Below are 7,370 nucleotides of genomic sequence, written 5' to 3'. Positions count from 1 at the left end.
TGGCCCTGATCTACTGATTCCACTAATACCATAGGAGTTATTCCCTGACGTCTTACACATGTCCTGTCATACTGCCCCTTGTTCTTGTCAGTGTTCCCCATATGTCACTGTCTTCGTGGGTTCTCTAGGAAACCTCGTAATTCTTTATTCTGCAAGTCTGGCAACGGCTTTGCTGCAGTGGGTGCAACGGTTTCCGTGAGATAACCGCAGTTAAACGCTGTTGCCATTTTTCGGCGCGCTATCAGCCTCGTGATGCCAATTGAGGAGCTACTCGACCGAATAGTAGCGGCTCCGGTCAAAGAAAACCATCATATCGACCGGGAGAGTGGTGTGCTGACCACGCGCCCCTGCTAACTGCATCCTCAACTGAGGATGACGCGGCGGTCGGATGGTCCCGATGGACCACTTTTGGCCTGAAGACGGAGTGCTATTCTACAAGTCTGCCTGATTTTCAACACTGTTACGTAGCATCGTCACTACCATACAACACTGTGCTTCAGACGTACAATCTCAGAAATTCCTGCATCAAATTAAGGCTATTGTTTGATAGCGGTGGACTACTCGTCGCCAGGAATGCCTCCTTTTCCTGCGCTATTCTGCTTTATGCGTCGTCCTGATTACGTCCGTCATGCGTAATTTTGTTTTCAAGGTACGAGAATTCCTTAAGTTCGTCTAATTCGTGGTCCCCAATTTTAACATTTAGTTTCGCGCTGTTTTCATTCCTGCTACACCTCATTACCTACAGCCTTTTTCCGGTTTCCTCCCAATCTGTATTCTGTTCTCGTTAGACCGTTTATTCAATCCAACAGATCTGTAATTCATATTCAAGTTCACTGAGAGTAGCAATTTCATCAGCGAATATTATCATTGATATCCTTTCTCCCTAAATTTTAATCCCACTCTTGTACATTTAGTGCATTATACGCCTTTCCCTATAGCTCACTCCTACATTTCTCTCAGAATTTCGAACATTTTGCACATTCTCGAACGAATTTTCTGTGTCTACGAATGCTATGACACGCTTAGCGTTTTCTTCCACCTCGCCTTCATTCTCAGGCGCAACGCGAGAACTGCCTCTTCGGGGGAGTTACCTTTCATGAAGCCAAATTGATGGTCATCTAACTGATCCTTAGGTTCCTTTTTCATTCTTCTGTATATTATTCTTGTCAGCACCTTGGATCTATGAACTGTTAAATTTACTGTGCGATAGTTTTCGCACTTCCCTACCCCTGTAATGTTCGGAATTATGTGGATGATATTTTCCGTAAGTGTGATGGTACTCCACCAGTCTCATCCCTTCTTCCTTATTTCATCCTGTAGAGCTAAAATAGTACCAAGCTGTCGATTGCTCTGTTTGATTCACTGTTCCAAACATTCCCAACCTCTTTCGATAGAATTAAGATCGAGTCATTTAGCGGTTCAGTCGAGATTCGGTAGTCTGCTTTAGTGTTCGTGAAACCACGAACGTGTGCGTCCACCCTGCGAACACGTCTGTTGTTATCTTGGAAGAAAGTGTCCACAGCATATTACTGTACTCATGAAGATATAGAAGAAAGGCCAATAGGACAGTTCTGTTTGGTGCGTTTGCTATTATGAGCGTCCTTTGACGTATCAACACATGTGTGATGTTATTCTTTGGTTGCCAGAGGTAGTATTAGCAGTAGAGGAAGACGTAGAGGGAGAGGGAGAGAGAGAGAGAGAGTGTGAGTGTGAGTGGGTGTGGGTGTGGGGGGGGGGGGGGAGGGGGGGGGGTGGAGATCGAGTGTGCTGCGAGAGAGATTGTTGTGCGGTCGATAAGTGAGCAACTTTCATGGGGAAGGGAATGGGCGTGCTGAAAAGAGGATGAATCTTACTTGAGATGCTCACTGACATTCGTGAGGACAGTGGATGATGTTGAGACAGAAAAGAGCACATTTGGAAACAGGAGAAATAATATAGTTTTTATTTGCTGCAAGTATTGTAGAGTAAATATTGCAGCTCCTACATTTCTAATTCTGGACGAATTATCGGTCATGTCTTCAGAATTCTTATTATTCTTTACCTTCTCCACTTTCATTTAAAAGTAATTTATAAGGAAAGCAAAGAGTAAATTTTGTAACCTCAGCAGTGTTTGTTTGAATGAGTTTTCATTGCTCTTAGTAATACTAAAGGAAGAATCTAGTATGCAAGTTTATGCGGCTCATTTCTGTGGTATTAAAGAATCGTAATAAAACCACTCCGTCTACAGGCCACAAGTGGCCCATCGGGATCACCCCACCGCCGTGTCATCCTCAGAGGAGGATGCGGATAGGAGGGGCGTGGGGTTAGCACACCGCTTTCCCGGTCGTAATGATGGTATTCTTGACCGAAGCCGCTACTATTCGGTCGAGTAGCTCCTCAATTGGCATCACGAGGCTGAGTGCACCCCGAAGAATGGCAACAGCGCATGGCGGCCTGGATGGTCACCCATCCAAGTGCCGACCACGGCCGACAGCGCTTAACTTCGGTGATCTCAAGGGAACCGGTGTATCCACTGCGGCAAGGCCGTTGCCCAAAGAATCGTAATACCACTTCAGTTTAAAGCAATCCATTTATTTGTTGAGAAACACTTCACTAAGTATATCCTTAAAGTTTGAATGCAAATCCTAACATTACTGCACTGTCACGCATTAAACAGTTGCTTGGAGAGTTACCTGAATTTCTGGAAAGATAGCAAATTTCTCATCTGGAAAAACAGCTTAACGTAAACGATAAGGCAGTTAGGCGCACAGTCATTATTTCAGGTAAATGCAGTTCAAAATTTTATGTGACGCAGTTAAGGAGACAGAGCAGAGGTAAGTCAACCTTTGCAGATAAGAATCAATCGTAGGGGTCTAAATTAGTGGTCGTGAAACTGCGGCCCGCAAGCTACTACATACGACACTAAACAAGTATTTGTCAGGCCCGTTGTTCTCTGCCGTATTTTACAATAATATGCATCTAGCAACTAACAGCCGGTTCCAAAAACGACCCAGCGATGTAGCGCAGTGGTTAGCACGCTGGACTCGCATTCGGGAGGACGACGGTTCAAACACGCGTCCAGCCATCGTGATTTGGGTTTCCTCTAAATTGCTTCAGGCAAATGTCGTGATGGTTCCTTTGAAAGGACACGGCCGACTTCCTTCCACATCCTTCCACAATACGAGCATGTGCTCCTTCTCTAATGACTTCGTTGTCGACGGAAAATGTAAATGTACATCTACATGGATACATTGCAAATCACATTTAAGTGCCTGGCGGGAGGATTCATCAAACCACATTCATAATTCTCTATTATTAAAATCTCGTATAGCGCGAGGATAGAACGAACATCTATATCTTTCCTTACGGGCCCTGATTTCTCATGTTTTATCATGGTGATCGTTTCTCCCTATACAGGTCGGCGTCAACAAAATATCTTCGCATTCAGAGGCGAAAGCTGGTGATTGGGATTTCGTGAGAAGATTCCTTCGCAACGAAAAACGCCCTTGTTTTGATGATGCCCATCGCAAACGCTGTGTCATTTCATTGACACTCTCTCCCTTCTTTCGTGATAATACAAAACATATTGCCCTTCTTTGAACTTTTTCAATGTACTGCGTTAATCCTATCTGGTAAGGATTCCACGCCGCACACCAGTATTCTGAAAGAGTGTAGGCAGTATCTTTGGTAGATCTGTTACATTTTCTGAGTGTCCTGCCAATAAAACTCAGTCTTCAGTTAGCCTTCCCCCAACATTTTCTGTGTGTTCCTTCCAATTTAAGTTGTTAGTAGTTGTAATTCCTAGGTATTTAGTGGAATTTACAGCCTTTAGATCTGACTGATTTATCGCGTAATCGAAGTTTAACGGATTCCTTTTAGCACTCATGTGGATCACCTAACACTTTTCGTTGTTTAGGGTCAATTGCCAACTTTTGCACCATACAGATATCTTCCCTAAATCGTTTTGCAATTTCTTTTGATCTTCTGATGACTTTACTAGGCGATGGACGACAGCGTCATCTGCAAACAACCTAAGATAACTGCTCAGATAGTCTCCTAAATCGTTTATATATACAAGGAACAGCAAAAGGCTTATAACACTACCTTGGGGAGAACCGCAGAAATCACTTATGTTTTACTCGATGACTTTCCGTCAGTTACTACCAACTGTGACCTCTCTGACAGGAAATTACGAATCCAGTCACATAACTTGTAACGCAGCAAGTTATTACGAGGTAACATTCGTTGCAGTAATGCAGCAGCCGTCTAAAAATAATTTTTTTCGCTCTGCTCACAGCACAACTGACTCTGCCTGCCCTAAGAACTGCATAGCGTAACATTCAGTCCATACGAAGATTCATACTTTCTACGAATCTAAATAATCCATATTAGTTACTATCCGACTTTGTTCAAATTTGGTACACAGCCTTTTGTTATTAATGGAATGATGCTGTCAAAATTTCAGATTTTTATTTATTATTGTTCGGGGGATAAAGAGAACAACCTAAAAATCCTAAAACCTACGCAAATTTTTTAAACCAAGTTAGGAACAATAGCAGATTGACTTTTATTATCATTTGAAGCTATTACACAGCTGTCATTGCATAAAAATCAATTAATTACAATTTCCTTTTTAAAACTTTAGTCGCTTTGCATTAGGTAATACAAAAATCTTTCAAAATAATTATTTCATTATATTTTGTTGGATAAGTGCGTGAGAATGATTGAGAAAGTGTATGTGGAACATACGTTAAAATTTAATATTTCATTTTACGTAAAACCTTGTACAAACGAACAGTGGGAAAGTTACGCTGCAACCACGATTCAGGCGACCCATATCTGTGTGAGCAGCAGCCTGAATGAAAGTTAGAGGCGGAATAAGTTTATTTATCAATTTGAAGAATATTTCGCACTTTGCTTATTTTGGTTAAACATAGTACATGGAACTGAAGTTCTGCTGACATTAATTACTTTCAAATTACTGATTAGGTAAGGCAAGATTTCCTGCGAGAATGATCAGGAAAGAACGTTCTGATTGGTCGTTTAGATCAAAAGCCAATCAGAATTAAGCTGTTCCCGGGCAAATAGAGGAGTGTGCAGAAAGAGTCGCTTGCTAGCCGGCCTAAGGATAACACGATGTTAGGTCGCTCCTTAAAAATACTGTATACGTTGAGGAAATAGTCAGCTAATTTCGGTTCGAACATATCGTGGCTGAAGCGACTGGAGTTACGAACATTTTAATCAAAGTTTGGTGTTTCTAAGTTAAGTAGTTAGATGTGAGCGTGTGAACTTCCTGGTCGTAGTAACAACTCCATGTGGCGTGTTTCGTGCTCTGTCCGGAGTATTTTGGCGAGCACTTCTTACGAAGAGGACCACTGAAAAGCCCGGATGTTTAACTCGCGAATAGTTCTGGGTCTGTGACAGGTAGAACATAAAAATTAGTCAAGTCGGACTTCCTAAATTCAGGCTGCTTTTCGAGTGAATATTTGTTATACAGATAGTGAACTTTCCATCATAACGGTTCAACATATTAAATATGGACTTGATATCAACTTCATGTGTTTCAATATAAAAAAAACAGAGTTTATCTAATTTTAAACACTTTTCTGCTAGTAGACTCAATATCCCAAACGCCCGATTTTTTAATCATGAACCTTCATGAACTGACTTTCAACTAGAGTTGTGCGGCCTCTGTGTGGTACGTATTAGGTCGTGGTTTCATCAACGCTGCTTTACAATGCCTAACACGTATCCGCTACCACAGAGTGAAGGGGCATAATCAAGAATCCTATCGAGGTAGGTGGTCTGAACATCAACACAGATGACCAACGCCTCCCCCCGCTTCCCCCCCCCCCCGCCCCCCCCCCCCCCCCCCCGTCACAACTGAGACGATATTCCATAAGCACGCAATTTCACTACAAGCCGCTTGTGTGGCTCAGTATCAAAAGCCTTTCTCAAATTTACACTACTGGCCATTAAAATTGCTACACCACGAAGATGACTTGCTACAGACGCGAAATTTAACCGACAGGAAGAAGATGCTGCGATATGCAAATGACTAGCTTCTCAGAGCATTCACACAAGGTTCGCGCCGGTGGCGACACCTACATCGTGCTGACATGAGGAAAGTTTCCAACCGATTTCTCATACACAAACAGCAGTTGACCGGCGTTGCCTGGTGAAACGTTGTTATGATGCCTCGTGTAAGGAGGAGAAATGCGTACCATCACGACTATGATAAAGGTCGGATTGTAGCCTATCGCGATTGTGGTTTATCGTATCGCGACACTGGTGCTCGCGTTGGTCGAGATCCAATGACTCTTAGCAGAATATGGAATCGGTGGGTTCAGGAGGGTAATACGGAACGCCGTGCTGGATTCCAACGGCCTCGTATCAATAGCAGTCGAGATGACAGGCATCTTATCCGTATGGCTATAACGGATCGTGCAGCCACGTCTCGATCCCTTAGTCAACAGATGGCGACGTTTGCAAGACAACAACCATCTGCACCAACAGTTCGACGACGTTTGTAGCAGCATGAACAATCAGCTCGGAGACCATGGTTGCGGTTACCCTTGACGCTGCATCACAGACAGGAGCGCCTGCGATGGTGTACTCAACGACGAACCTAGGTGCACGAATTGGAAAATGTCATTTTTTCGGATGAATCCTGGTTCTGTTTACAGCATCATGATGGTCGCATCCGTGTTTGGTGACATCGCGGTGAACGCACATTGGAAGCGTGTATTCGTCATAGCCATACTGGCGTATCACCGGGCGTGATGGTATGGGGTGCCATTGGTTACACGTCTCGGTCACCTCTTGTTCGCATTGACGGCAATTTGAACAGTGAACGTAACATTTCAGATGTGTTACGACCAGTGGCTCTACCCTTCATTCGATCCCAGGGATACCCTACCTTTCAGCAGGATAATGCACGACCTCATGTTGCAGGTCCTGTACGGTCCTTTCTGGATACAGAAAATGTTCGACAGCTACCCTGGCCAGCACATTCTCCAGATCTCTCACCAACTGAAAACGTCTGGTCAATGGTGGCCGAGCAACTGGCTCGTCACAATACCCCTGTCACTACTCTTGATGAATTGTGGTATTGTGTTGAAGCTGCATGGGCAGCTGAACCTGTACACGTCATGCAAGCTCTGTTTGACTCAATGCCCAGGCGTATCAAGGCCGTTATTACGACCAGAGGTTAATGTTCTGGGTACTGATTTCTCAGGATCTATGCACCCAAATTGAGTGAAAATGTAATCACATGTCAGTTCTAGTGTAATATATTTGTCCAATGAATACCCGTTCATCATCCGCATTTCTTCTTGGTATAGCAATTTTAATGGCCAGTAGTGTATTCACTCGAATATCTCTTCATGAAA

At 43.5% G+C, this 7,370-nt stretch overlaps 1 pseudogene; it reads right to left on the bottom strand.

The window, feature by feature from the left end:
• Nucleotides 1-2,413: 2,413 nt before the first annotated feature.
• LOC124803632 lies at nucleotides 2,414-2,531 on the bottom strand (annotated as a pseudogene).
• Nucleotides 2,532-7,370: the final 4,839 nt, after the last annotated feature.

The sequence above is a fragment of the Schistocerca piceifrons genome, chromosome 6, assembly GCF_021461385.2.
Source record: "Schistocerca piceifrons isolate TAMUIC-IGC-003096 chromosome 6, iqSchPice1.1, whole genome shotgun sequence".
Lineage (NCBI taxonomy): Eukaryota > Metazoa > Arthropoda > Insecta > Orthoptera > Acrididae > Schistocerca > Schistocerca piceifrons.
Note: the sequence above shows the minus strand (reverse complement) of the source record. Positions and strands in the feature narration are given on the sequence as shown.